This window comes from Suncus etruscus, chromosome 12 (assembly GCF_024139225.1).
Source record: "Suncus etruscus isolate mSunEtr1 chromosome 12, mSunEtr1.pri.cur, whole genome shotgun sequence".
Taxonomy (NCBI): Eukaryota; Metazoa; Chordata; class Mammalia; order Eulipotyphla; family Soricidae; genus Suncus; species Suncus etruscus.
The window spans coordinates 14,828,165-14,843,415 of NC_064859.1; the positions used below are offsets into that span (position 1 = coordinate 14,828,165).

The 15,251-nt window shown below is 36.7% G+C and overlaps 1 pseudogene; it reads left to right on the forward strand.

Annotated features, from left to right (window-relative positions):
• The first annotated feature begins 7,359 nt into the window (after positions 1-7,359).
• LOC126023952 (single-stranded DNA-binding protein, mitochondrial-like) lies at positions 7,360-7,812 on the forward strand (annotated as a pseudogene).
• The last annotated feature ends 7,439 nt before the right edge of the window (positions 7,813-15,251 follow it).

Consider the following 15,251-nt stretch of genomic DNA (forward strand, 5'->3'; position numbering starts at 1 on the left):
GCAAAACTTCTTGGTAATGTCCTTTGTTTGCATACATCCAAAACCAAAATCATTTCCCTGACACTGATTTTTTTAAAAAATCATTACATCACCCAAATGTTTTATAAAACAATGTATTCATCTGTGAATAGTTTAAACTTAATTCCCTGCATTTGTTTCACCTGCAAATTCTTAATGACAAAACGTATTTTAGTATGGTTGAAGGTATTGAAGTCTTTCTGTCTACACTTTTTGAGAACAGAAGAAAGATTTTGTGTGAAAGTTTAAAGGGATAAATTCCTAGATATTTGAGTTCTTAAATCAATTATGGTGAAAATTTAATGTGAGCCCATAAAATCCACCTAAAATCCAGCTAATCCATAACCCACTGAGTATCATTAATAGGTACACAATAGACCAGGGCAAGGAACTGCCTCTTACCAGAGCCATGGAGAAACCTCAGTCATCTTCACTCTGATAGCCCCATTCTGTACAGTTGTTCCTATAGATTAATAGGAATTAATTGTCATTAGCACATTAATTGCTTCAAACCAGGTAACACTGCCAAATTGCCACAGTTTGCTGCACTAGGAGCATGTTCTGTTTTTGGGGGGGAGGGTTGGTTTTTGGGCCACACCCAACAGCACTCAGGGGTTACTCCCGGCTCTGTGCTCAGAAATCGCTCCTGGTAGGCTCGGGAGACCAAATAGGATGCCAGAGTTTGAAGCCAGGTCCATCTTAGGTAGACCGCATGCAAGCTAAATGCCCTACCACTGTGCTACCAATCTGGCCCTCATATTTTATTGTTCTGCTACTATTATAGCCAAAAATGATAGCTTTATTTTTGGGGATAAGAATTGTAGAAACAAACTTACCAACTAGATGCATTATTCAAAATGGTTCTGAAGTGAGCAGAAACACAGGACTCCCTTCTCATCCTTAGGGTACTCTATGTCCTGATTTGGGGTTTTGCTAAATGTAAAATGCAGCAAAAGAGAAGTAAACTGCCTGTCACATTGGCAGGTGGCAGAGAGAGCGGAGGATAAACTGGGGACATTGGTGGCAGGAAAGGTGCACTGGTGAAGGGTGTTTGACATTGCATGACTGATACTCAATCATGAATAGTTTTGCATCTGTGAAAAAAATAAAACAACTGTATTATGAACAACCTGGAATAAATGATGTTTAAATAATGTAATTAGGGCCCGGAGAGATAGCACAGCGGCATTTGCCTTGCAAACAGTCGATCCAGAACCAAAGGTGGTTGGTTCGAATCCCGGTGTCCCATATGGTCCCCCGTGCCTGCCAGGAGCTATTTCTGAGCAGACAGCCAGGAGTAACCCCTGAGCAACGCCGGGTGTGGCCCAAAAACAAAAATAAATAAATTAAAAAAGTAATTATTTTTTTTTGTTTTGTTTTGCTTTTGTTTTTGTTTTTCTTGTTTTTTGGGGGTCACATCTGGCGGCACTCAGGGGTTACTCCTGGCTCTACACTCAGAAATAGCTCCTGACAGGCTCAGGGGACCTTAATGGGATGCCGGGATTTGAACCACTGTCCTGCATGCAAGGCAAACGCCTTACTTCCATGCTATCTCTCCAGTCCCAAGTAATTAATTTTTTAAAAATGGCAAAGAAAGGGCCTGGAGAGATAGCACAGCGGCGTTTGCCTTGCAAGCAGCCGATCCAGGACCAAAGGTGGTTGGTTCGAATCCCGGTGTCCCATATGGTCCCCCGTGCCTGCCAGGAGCTATTTCTGAGCAGACAGCCAGGAGTCACCCCTGAGCACCGCCGGGTGTGGCCCAAAAACCAAAAAAAAAAAAAAAAAAAGGCAAAGAAAGGGGCTGGAGTGGTGGTGTGGTGGTGCAAGAGGTAAGGAGTCTGCCTTGCACATGCTAGCCTAGGACAGACCTCAGTTCTATCCCCCAGCTTTCCATATGGTCCACCAATTCAGGAGCGATTGCTGAGTGCATAGCCAGGAGTAACTCCTGTGGCCCAAAAACAAAAAGCAAACAAAAAATAGAAAAGAAAATAAGAGAAATTATAAGCAAAAAATAAAATAACATGGTTTCCCCAGTTCTTTGGAGATGGAATTAAGGAATATAAAAACATTTCCCATTCCTGGAAAAAAAAAACTCATAATCTCTTTTCCAAAGATTAACACACTCATTAACACAGATCATCAAAGAAATGTGTTGGGATTTGTTTGTTTGTTTTGTTTTTGCTTTTTGGGGCCACCCCCTGTGGCACTCAGGGTTTACTTCTGGCTATGCATTCAGTAATCACTCTTGGCTGGTGGACCATAAGGGATGCTGAGGGATCGAACCAAGGTCCACCCTAGATTGGCTGCAAGTAAGGCAAATGCCCTACTGCTGTGCTATCATTTTGGCCCCAAAGGAAGGTTGTTGTTGTTTTTTATTACTAAAAGAAACTTTTCCATCATAACTTCAAGCATTTTTTTCTTTTTTACAGTATGATTTTATAAAGTCCATTGCAGCACACATATTTATAAAATGTTGCTGTTGTGGATATCTTATTACATATGCACATGGAGAGATAAGAGTCACACACACGCATACAGACACACACACACACACATACCAAGAGAGCTAGAGAAACTCAAAATCAGTAAACTACCAAGGGCCAAGGAAAAATCAATCTGTTCTTTATTCCCCTGGGAAATGAGCCATTCCCTTCAAGTAGCTAATGGATATGCCCTATTAAGAGTAAGTAAGAAGGATGCTACCATAGTGTCCATGTAGAAATTGAGCAAATCTCAAAGTGGTTCAGAACAACAAAAATATAGATATCGGAGCAATAATTAACAGCAGCTAGACCTTACAGTCTCAAGATTAAGATGAACATTTTAGAACATACTCTATGTTTTCTCTTAAATAAGCAACTCTATGAACTCTCCTATCCTGAGTTTTCTGCTTGTTCGGAAGAACACTCACTTTTAAATGCCTGGTTAAACACTTCAATTGAGGATAGGAAGAGCTAAACTTCACCACTGAAAATTAGGAGTTCAGATTTCCCCCAGAATGGCCTTCAAAAAACTCAAATCCAAGATAATTATTTCAAATCTTTTCTGTTTGTGTGACTGTTCTTTGAGTGCAGAGGTCTATTCGTTGTGCAACCCAGTCTTCTATCTTTCTAGCCCCTTTCTATTTCTTTCCTTGGCATATGTCCTGTCAGAAGGAGGTGTCTACTTTTCATACTCAGCTGTTTCAGTTCTGTAGAGAAGTTAACAAGTTACTTCTCTTTGGCACACATCATTCATGCAAATTCAATAAAGATTTTCCACCCTTCACAAGATACATCTCCTCGGTTCTTGGTGACCTTCAAAGGGTCTCCAATTTCTGAGACTTAGCATACACTTCAGAGATAAAAGACATCTTTGGCCTCAAAGGGAAGGGTAAATCCAAACTCTAATAAGGAACTCTGGAAGTTAGCTTAGGTAGTAGCAGCCATATTGTCACAGTTCTAACGTCACAAACTCACTGAGGCGTCCTCCGAGCTAGGACCTTCTTTGTGGGTGATCAAATTGAAAAAACACCAGCAACCTTTATTCCAGATTCTAGTAAAAGAGGAAGCGTCAGTTTTCCCTTGCCAGATACCAAAATAGCTACATTTCACTATCACCATCTTATAACATAAAGTTCCTTCAATTTCTTGCGCTTTCTTTAAAATTGAGAAAATTAATAATTTCCTAAGGCCATACTTTGAGACCAAAAATGGAATGTCAGTAACATGTGATATCTCTCTACTGAGTGAGCCAGCGGATTGGTTTTTTTTTCTCATCATGAATCTTATTCACTGACTGAAAATATTTTTCTTCAAGAATAAGCAAGAATAATTTGTGTTCACATAACTCACTTATTCTTAAAAAAAAAAAAAACAATAACAGAAACTTTCAATAACATTTAAAATTACTAAAGAATTAACTTGTCTTGAGTGACCTTGAAGTGTATCCCCAGAAAAAGTCAAGGTTGCTTGTTATTAGAAGGTTCCTAATTCTATTTGACTCCTGAGGTCTTTGCTTGGTCTGAAAACTAAGCTAATTTGCTTAAATGTGAAGATTTCAATGCACACCTCAGCATGGTAAATACAACCTGGTTATGATTTGTTTATGTTTGTACATTTCTCTCAAATAATTAAAATTCACTAATAGATATGTTACGTGAATAAAACTGGCAAGTTTCAATGAGTATATTACATAATTTGATGATTAATTGCATATGTCAACTTGGTGAGACTATGGCACTCAGGTATTTGTTGAATATTTGTTGAAACTCAGGTTTTTGTTGAAACACTTTTTGTCCTCAAGGTAATTTTTAAATGTAGCTAGTATTTGCATCAGTAAACTTTGAGTAAAATATAATATATTCCTAACGTACATAAGCCTCTTTAATGGATTGAAAGTTTTAATGAAAACAATGAAGTGTCTCAAAGTAGCAAAATTCTGCCTCTACACCCAATTTTTTCTTGATCTCTAATATCAATATTTTCCTACATGTCTAGACTACTGTTTCACAGACAATGCTACAGAATTCTCATGTCAGTCTTCACAATTATAGGATTCAATTACCTAAAATAAATTGATCTATGGTTTCTTAATTGCATGTATGCCTAAAGCTATATCTATGTCTACTCCTGGAATCTCTCTGGAGAATCCTAATTAATGAATACCATTATAGGATCCCGAATGAAGAGGATTTGTACTACATAATATCTGTAAGAACTAGGCTAAATTTTTAATTTAAGTTACAACAGCTAATGAGTCTGTGACTTATTAAGATATATATATATATATATATCGACATGATACAATTTACTATTCACTTGTAATTCATCATGAACTCTTTATTTCAGTTATTTTTTTGGATTCCTATCATGTCTGATTATAGATGGTACTATTTTATAAACATTTCCTTTTTTCATCAGCTTGCCAAATTATTTTCTCTACCCATTCTGTGAAATTGCCATTATAAATTTATAGCAGATTATGACCAATTTTATTACAATTTAGGAAAGTTATTTTGAATATAAATGTATCACAGTGCACCTTCTGAACCCAATAAGTTTGTAATTAGATTTTTTTCTTTTTGCTTTAGCATTACAGAAATGTATTAAGTATATGACGGAGGCTTTTTTTCAAATTTCTAGGGTGAGAAATATGTGTTTTTTTCTCTTTCTAAAACATGAGATTGAGTATACTCAATACAGGCGTGTTGTAAATCAGGAATCGGTCAGTTTGATAAAGCAAATAATATTTGGCTGAGCTGAGAATTTAGTAAGCAAAATTGCATAATGGTTAAATACTCGTTAGAAAGAGTCAATCAAGGTCTAGTGGTTGAACATGAGCCACTAAATTAAACTCAGAGTAATGTTTCTTTGGAAATAGCCATAACAAATATTGCCAAATCATAAAGTTTTATTAAATATGCTAATTGATGTAAGCTGTAAAGCCTAGTTTCAGGCTCATAATCAGTGATTATATGTGTTCTTTTATTAAGTTAATCATTATTTAGAGTATGCAAGACTACACCAGTAATGCATTCGAATTACCACTGGCTCTGTGCTCAGGAGTGAACTCTGGTAGTTCTCAGGGGAATCACATGTGGCACCTGGGATGATACCAAGATTGGCTTATTGAATTGCGAAGCAAGTGTTTGAACTACACTGCTCTCCGGTCCCCATTACTCTTAGAATATGTAGATAAACCAACACCTCTCTAAGAAGAAAGAGCTCACTTTTCATGGCTAGTTTTACATGCTTAACTAAGGTTGACTTCTATTTCTACATAAAATATATCATTAAATATTGCTTCATTAAGTAGGTATCGTAGAGTAAAGGTCATTTGAAGAATAATCAACAATCCGAGTCTGAGAGATAGAATGAGAGTTAGGCTGTATATCTTTCATGCCTCTACCCCATCCCTGCTGCCAATTAGTCTCCTAGAATATAACCTTGTTATATTCTGCAGACCATGAGGATCCCTGGGGCAGTTTGCCAGCACCAAGGGTCCCAGCAGCCCAGAATTCTTGTATCCTCATATCCCACTGTCATACTTCGTTGATCAAGAATCATTGGAAATGGTCCCAAGATCCTCTTAACACCAATTTGGATGCCCCTTGCTCCAAAAATAAATGATCAAAAGCTAAGTTATCAGTAATGAAAGAAGCTTCATTTTTATTGGTGAATAGGAGTTTTTGGAAAGCAGAGATCCTGGGAGTGAAAACTACAGAGAAGATAATGGGTTCTGGAGAACAGATTTATGATGGAAAGAATGTGGACAAGAATGACCAGGGTGGGTTCTAGAGATCAGAACAAATGGAAGCATGAATAGTGGAAGGTTCCTTTATACTAGAATCTTAGTATGTGGAATAAATAGAGGTGAGAAAACCAGTCAGACTAGTTGTTGGAAAATACTTTTTAATAAAGGCTTAGGTTAAATCAGAGATTTAAGAACTTAAAAAAAAAGGCAATCTGAAAAAAATTTTAAAAGATAAAAGACTGAGCACTATTTCGTTCCCAAACCTCCCATGTTTCTTTAGCATTGGCAGGAGTGATCCCTAAACACGGAGCCAGAAATAAGTCTTAAAACCTGCTAGGTGTGGCTTCAAAACAGAAATAGTTAAGCACTAGTTTTATAATGAGGCAAATTGATAGTAAAGTAAAACATTTTTTAACGACTCCTCTTTTATATTTTATGATGGCAAGATGAAAGTCTACAGCAACAAGAAAAGAATCATAATTATAGGCAAAGGCAATATAATTACAGTCACAAATTTAGGTGGTACATTGTATGACTGAAATTCATTCATGAACAATATTGCAACCATGTTTCTCATGATTATATAAAAATAACAAAATAATAAAACAGGGCTGGAGTAATAGCACAGTGTGAAGGGTGTTTACCTTGCATATGGCTAACCTGGGTTCAATCTCCAGCATTCCATATGGTCCCCTAAACACTGTCAGGAATGATCCCTGAGTGCAGAGTAACCCCTGAGCACCACTGGTGTGGCCTCCAAATAAAAAAATTGATTAATTATTAATAAAAGTAATAAAACATGAGAGCAGACCGGCTTAGAGCCTTGGTTGCAAGGGGTGGCAGGAAGAGGCTAAAGTTTAGATTTGTATGAAAAGAAATTAGAGGGTTGGAGACAAAGTACAGAGGTGTTTGCCTTGCAAGCAGCCGATCCAGGACCTAAGGTGGTTGGTTCAAATCCCGGCGTCCCATATGGTCCTTCATGCCTGCCAGGAGCTATTTCTGAGCAGATAACCAGGTGTAGCCCCTGAGCACTGCCGGGTGTGGCCCAAAAAAACAAACAACAACAAAAAAATAACAAAAAAAAGAAAAAAAAAGACATTAGAAACTATGTTTCGAAGACCTGTATTACAGGTGCTTCACCAGTTTGTAAGACACCAGTCTGAGGTAGTAAGCAGCAGCTAGGTTCTTGAGCGATCTCTGAATTGTGTGCAGTTACTTGGATGAGTGGACCAGGACCCTGTGATGAGACAAGTGGAAGGAAAAAACACAACAAGTCATGATATTTTCTCTAGCAACAAATGAGATGTGGCGATCAGGAGAAAATGAAATGTATCAGATGGGTGATGTCAGTCAAAAGACAACGTGGCATAAAATATCAGTATTCCGGCCAGGCCTTTGAGTTGTGGCATATCAGTATGTGAAAAGGGGTCTCGAATATTTGTGGAAGGGAAAGTAGACTATGGTGAATGTACAAATAAAAACAATGTGAGGTGACAAGCAACAACAATTATAGCTGATAACATAATATTTCTGAGTGACCAGACCAAAGAGAAGGAATAGAGTGGACAATTATTTGAAAATTTATTCTAAATTTATTTCTTTTTTTGTTTGTTTGTTTGTTTTGGGTCACACCTGGCGGTGTAAAAATTTCTAAGGGCAATATAAAATGTCTCTTTTACATGAAAAAAAAAACTTTAAAGAAAATAATGAATACACAACAAGGTAGCAATAAATGTCCATAGGCAACAGAATGGGATAAATGATTCACACAAATGGTTGAGGGAATGGGGTTAATTTGGATATGGAGAGGGGGGCTTTAGAAAAGAGTGGTGGGTACTGAAGTGTACAATGTTGGAACTATGTACATGAGAAACCAATATTAATAATATTATAAGCCATATAATTACAATCAATAAATTTTTAATTAAAGAATTTAGGCAGGGTTAAACATTAAGTATCTAGAAATTTTATATTAGGGAAAAACCTTGCACATCAACTAATCCATGAAGCTCGCTGAAGGTTTAGACAAAAAACATTACTGTCAATTCATTTCCTGTACAACCCTAACCTCACATCCAGTTGAGATCTGTTACTTCTTCCTCTGCCGAACAATTGACACACAGCATTTAGCTTCAAAGATACCCAGGGCTCAAAATTTTTGATGACTGGTGGAATGTTTTAATCAAATGTCATCATGCACATATTATTGAATGACAGAATCATGATGTTAACCAGGTACAGTTACAAGCCACCATTACAATCTTGGCCCTGCCATTGCAACTGTGCCTTGTCTTGCCCCCCACTCCCTGTTGTTCCTGCTTCATGGTTGCAGAAAAGACCCTGTGCTCGGAGCCTGAATCAGCAGGCTTCTTCCAGATACTTCCTTTATGCCCCAAGTGTCAGCCAAAGACCATACATAGAAGGAGCTGATCTTCAGTAACCAAGAAATCAATACCATCTCAGTCCTGGAGAAACTTAGACATCAGTTGTTGAATGTATAGAGTAATAAGCAAGGGAAAAATACAGAAACCAGTTCCCTTCTCAAATGTACCAGATGTCTGAATTGTATACATTCTCCCTGATCAGGATCCAGTGTTTTGAAAAGCTAGTTTCCATTTCTACTTTATTCACTGGAACTTCTCTTTAACCTTTTCCACATTAATTCCTTCTTTTGACTTGTACTTACACAAAGTCAACCTGTTGTGGTCAATAACACTGCATTTTAGGGGGCCGGAGAGATAGCATGGAGGTAAAGCGTTTGCCTTTCATGCAGGAGGTCATTGGTTCGAATCCCGGCGTCCCATATGGTCCCCCGTGCCTGCCAGGAGCAATTTCTGAGCCTGGAGCCAGAAATAACCCCTGAGCACTGCCTGGTGTGACCCAAAAACCAAAAAAAAAAAAAAAAAAAATAACACTGCATTTCAAACAAATACAGGAAGATTTATTTCAGAGATTTTTTTTTTACTTATAAAGTAGTCTATTTCCATAGTATACAATTACTTTTCTATTTTATTTCTTTAATCACATATTCTTTGTTAGGTTACTAAACTTATCCATTATCACCCAGAAATAGAGGTGTTCATTAGCAATTTCTCATAAGGAGTCTAATGATACAATATTTTAGATTTTATTATCACTTTAGTCATAAATTCTTATGTTCTTTCATATTAAACTATTTGGCCACTAAGAAGATTTTGTTTATTGGAAGTATTGGAAATATTGACCTTGTGAGTCAATCTGATGGTTAACAGCAACTTAAAATTAGATTGTGTTTTTGAAACTAAGTTGTATTTTTCATATAGGCTGCTTTTCAGCAAGGTCACACCATTACTAGTCAATATTTTTTAGTCAATATTTCTAAAATTAAAAACATCTTAAATATTCTAGTAGCAAAAATTGCCCAAATAGCCACTAATTCTTATTTAAGTTTTCAAATAACTTCATTTTAAAACGAGTCGTGAATCTTGAGTCTATGTTGCATTCTCTTAAAGCAAAACAAATATGCTTAACATAAATTATTTGATAAATAGTATATGCATTCATAATATGATGTATTGAGTAACTATTGGTGAAAATCAAATCAAAATCCTTCTCTCAGGATAGATGTGGATTCTACAAGGAAAAATGTATCTGACATAAAAAAACAAAACTTGTAGGGTATAATAAACATTTTCAATTTTATTCTGAGATATGAAGCCATTGCAGAGTTCTAAACCAAGTGATATAATTTCCCTTTCCCTTCACATTGGTTAGCTTCTAAATATAAAATGAAGTATAAAGCCATTATTGATAGACTAAGTGAAGATCCTGAACGAAGCAAAGTGTCAAGGGTATTAACCAAAGTCTTGGTATTAACCAAAGTCTTGACTTAAGCATGGATAAGAGTCAATTACTCTCTGTTGAAATAGCTAAGACTAGAAAAGGTTTCTCAGGAAAAACATAAACAAACAAACAAAAAACAGGAAAGCCTTGAGAAGTGCATAAATGTTTCATCTGAAGGAGGGCAGAACTCTGCCATTCAAAAATATCCTTTGGGAAAAAGGTTTATTTCTGAGTAGATCTCTGAGAATATGTGGAGGGTACCTTGGGGGGAAAATACATTTACTCGTAAACTTATCCTGTAAGAACCTTTATCTTCTGTTTCAGTAGAAACTCACATTTGCAAAGCTGTGTTTTTCTGCTTCCTTTGTACTCTCTCCCCGCCATCTTCTTTTCTTTTCTTCCTCTCCCTTAACATTGTCTTCATTAAGTTTTGGAATTTGCTTTGCTTTTGGGGTACCTGATAGTGCTCAACTAGGGGCACTTATTGACTGATGGTCTGTGTTCATTCATAGGAGTGTTTGGGAGAACATATAAAATGATGGGTACTGAATCTAAGATTCCTTCATGCAAAGCAAAGAGTCAATCAATTTAACCACTATTTAAAGAAAACTTCTAAATGTAAGTGGGTGAATCACTTAGTCCTGCAATGTCTCTCAAACTTCTCTCTTCCTCTCCCCATAAATAGGACTGCCCAGCATTGACTGTAAAAGTGGAGAGAAGGGGTAAAGTCCTGCTTTGCATGGAATTGCTTCCTATATCCCAAATAATTCAATAGTTCTACCCCTTCATGACAGAAGGAAAGAAATATAACTCCTCCTGTTCTCTAAGACAATGAGCACTCCAGTATTGGATCTCAAGCTCTAAAGAAGAATATCATTTGCTTTTAGTAATTCCATTCAGAGGCATTTGGAGCAGGGTTTTCTTTTTATTTGACTCTATGAATCAATTTCCATTGAACACAGAAATCCATGAGACAAACATCTTAGTTGCTTCCTAGTTGCAGAGATACTTCTCTTGGTCTTAGTTGCATCATTGCAACCTGTACTTAATTAATATGGCAATTGTTTATTAATACAGTGAATACAAATGATTCCTTTCTTTCCTGATATTTCTCGGGAGGTAGTTTGATGGCAATAACAACTGCCAGCTACCGTAAATGGGAAAACTTTTCTATTATTTGCATATTAAAATATGAAAACCAAAATACCCAACTATACAATTCTCTCCTGCAAGAGGCCTACTCTGAGTGCCTCTGAACATGCAATCATGCCCCATTCCTTCTGTTCTTAGAAGTCTAGCAGCTGCGAACACACGACAATGTGTCAACTTTCCATTTAGTGAATATACTGCACTGTACTCTGGAGTTCCACTGCTCATTCCACAAGATTTGTCCTTGAGCTGACAAGTTGACTGAGCCTTCAAAATGCTATTCTACCTGTGGCTGCTTCTTGGTGATATAAAACCAGTGAATTTCACATATCAACTTTATTTTCAAATCCTCTTGCATTAAAATAGATATCCTTGAGACAATATTAAAATCCCATTATTTATGGTTGAAGCCTTCTTTCAGACATTGGGTGAGTGTACCGATTTTAGTTATGAAGAATTTCTACTCCTTCCCAGGTACAGTGGGCTAAACGTATCATCAAGAAGTTGATATAATTTAGGGGCCGGGAAGGTGGCGCTAGAAGTAAGGTGTCTACCTTGCAAGCGCTAGCGTAGGACGGACCGCGGTTCGATCCCCCGGCGTCCCATATGGTCCCCCCAAGCCAGGGGCAATTTCTGAGCGCATAGCCAGGAGTAACCCCTGAGCGTCAAACGGGTGTGGCCCAAAAACCAAAAAAAAAAAAAAAAAAAAAAAAGAAGTTGATATAATTGAGACAGTGTGGCATTTTGAGAACTTAGAATGGGACATTACAAATGACAAGTCAAATAATTATAGTGATGTCCATCCTGAAACAGTAAAACCCCAGTGGTTGAGCCTATAAATAATCTATAATTATAGATCTGAATGTACCTAGAAGGAAACACCATTGTGAACAAGGATAGTTAACTGATAATTACAGATATCTCTTGCTCATGTGGCATCTGATTGTGGGGAATAATATTTTCTGTAGATGTTTTCTGTTTTTTGTTTGTTTTGGGGTCACACCTGGAAGCACTTGGGGGTTACTCCTGGCTCTATACTCAGAAATTGCTCCTGGAAGGCTCAGGGGACCAAAAGGGATGTTGGGGTTCGAACCACTGTCCTTCTGCATGCAAGGCAAATGCCTTACCTTCATGCTATCTCTCTGGCCTTAGTGGATGTTTTCTTAAGTTAGCACACAAACTCAATTTATGACAGAATATTTATATTCTTTTACTCTTTATCTAGTTATCACAACTTGAGACTTTCTGAAGCTTTTAACAAACCTGAAAAGTCACTATTCCCACTGTCCTTGAGTTAATTTATGCCCATACATTATGTTTTTCTTTTATGGTAAGGGGACAATTAAGCATGTTGATTGAATATCTGCCTACTATATAAACTATTTTTCTTGTTGCTTCAGAGCCAGTTCTGAGAATGAACATAATGAGACAATAAACTCAAATAAGGAGTTCAAAATATCTACCTTCTCTATCACTTTGACGTAAGAAGCCCATGTGGAGTATGTCTATGTGGCTATAACTGGGATTTGAGAGAGAGATTTCATTGCAACAGAAGATAAATGGCATAAAACTTACTGCTTGCAAAATTTATAATGACCTTAAGATTTGTATCAAACACTGCTGAAAATACCATCTTTATTCTATAGTTAGTTATATAAATAAATATTAAAAACTCCATTTTGTTCTCTATTTGATACTTATAGTGTCTCGATACTTCTTGACTTTTGCACTTCCCCCAAATCCTAAAAATCATCTCCTGCTTTGCATGTATATTAGACCAGGCCCAATTACTAATGTAGCCAAGAGATGGGGAAAATACAGATCCTTTGGAAATATTCTCGAATTTTATCATATAAACCTGAGTGATGGATATTGTTTAATGAATTTCATCTCAAAGTTTTACAAGGAACAGATCAGAACACACACTAACATTAGACTGCTAAAGACAATATACCTTTCTCTCTTTCACCTATGACCATAATTTTCTCTTAGCTTACTTTTCCAGTGAACCATATCAAAAACACCAATAGGATTTGAGGACAACAAGATTGCCATATTCTAATATTAAAACCTAAATAAACTTGTTCTTCACACACCAGCTCTATCTTTCAATAATTGTCCTTTAAGCTGCAAGCATATGAACTTGAATTTGGTAACAGCAGTTTTGATTGACTGGTTTTATGAGTTCTCAGAACTAATAACTCCCAGTTTATAAGGGGAGTTTAATTTTCATAGTATCCCTTGATACTATATGACCAGAGTCCACTCCCATGCAAAGAGATTTTGTTCCAAAAAATGACAATTCTCTGCTACAAATATATTACTTCTGTGATAAGGAGAAAACTTTTCTGATCAATACAATCCTATGATTTTTAGTAAGTATGTATATATATATATATATATATATATATATATATTTGTTTAAATGACTAAATTTCTTTTTACATATATGGTTGGTGTTTATTCATAGTTCTGGACTCATAATTGTCCCAAATCCCTGTCATTTCTTTAGTGAAAAACAATGGAGACACCTTTGTAATATTTAGTTTTATTTATTTAGTTCTTAAAATATCTTCAGAGCTTTAAGAGCAAATATTTTCCTTGTTATTCACACACAGTTTTTTTCAACCATACATGTGTTTATGCCCCCAAAGTGACTTTTGGGAAGCATCACCAGATACCAAGTGAACCAACCTTGAACTGAAGTTTAAATATTCACTCCCATGCTTGATTTTAGGTAGCTCAAAGGCTAAAGGAAAATTAAGGAAAGGGATGGTCGGAAAGGGAATAGAAGGGAAAGGGAAAAGAAAAGAGGAAGGAAAAGATTGGAAAAGAAATGGCCATTACTTTTTGTAAAGTTTACAAAAAGTAGGGCCCGGAGAGATAGCACAGCGGTGTTTGCCTTGCAAGCAGCCGATCTAGAACCTAAGGTGGTTGGTTCGAATCCCGGTGTCCCATATGGTCCCCCGTGCCTGCCAGGAGGGATTTCTGAGCAGACAGCCAGGAATAACCCCTGAGCAATGCCGGATGTGGCCCAAAAACAAAAACAAACAAACAAAAAAAAAAGTTTACAAAAAGTAAGTTCTTTTTTAAAAATAAACTTTATTTTATTTTATATTTGTATTATTTATTTAAGCATCATAGTTACAAACATATTCATAATTAGGTTTTAGCCATAAAATACATACACCTTCACCAGTGCAACTTTCCTGCCAACAATGTCCCCTTTTCCCTCTTAAAGTAACTATATTATATTTCAGATTGGGAAAATATGCTTTAATTTTGATTTTTGGGCAACACCTGGACATGCAGGACAAAACTTACTTCTGCCTCTGTTTTCAGGGATTGTTCCTGGTGGGGTTCAGGAATCATCAGTGGTACTGAAGAATTGAATTGGGGTTAGCCACATCAGTCTACCCACTGTGCTACCTTTCTGATCTGAAAAAACTAACTTGTTTAGCACATGAAAATGGTTTCTAGCAATCAGTATGTTTTCACAAAATCCAAAGATAAAGATTCTTGATTTATAAACTGCCTTTTCAGGATTTCTGGTTGTTCTTTTTCCAAATCAGAGCCTGTGTTCCTAATTTCTTTTGCAACTCTGATACCATTAAGGTAAACCTAATACTTCTTTTTCATTATAGAATGCCATACACATAATATAATAAGAATCTATTCGGAGGGGGTGAAGTGATAGCGCAGTGGAATGGTATGGTTTTGCCTTGCACGTGGCTGACCCAGGATGAAACTTGGTTCGATCCCCAGGGTCCCATATGGTCCCCCAAGCCAGGAGCAATTTCTGAGCACATAGCCAGGAGTAACCCCTGAGTGTAACCAGGTTTGACCCCAAAAAACCCAAAAAACAAAAAAAAAACAACAACAACAAAATCTATTTATTTGGGGATCTCCATTGAAAACTTCTAGATTTCAAAGCATGCTTTAGTATTCAATGCAGCTAAAACTTTATTCCAACCACAATAATATGGCTAGCATTTTTCTTTGGTAAGTAAATTCAATATTCAATCTAT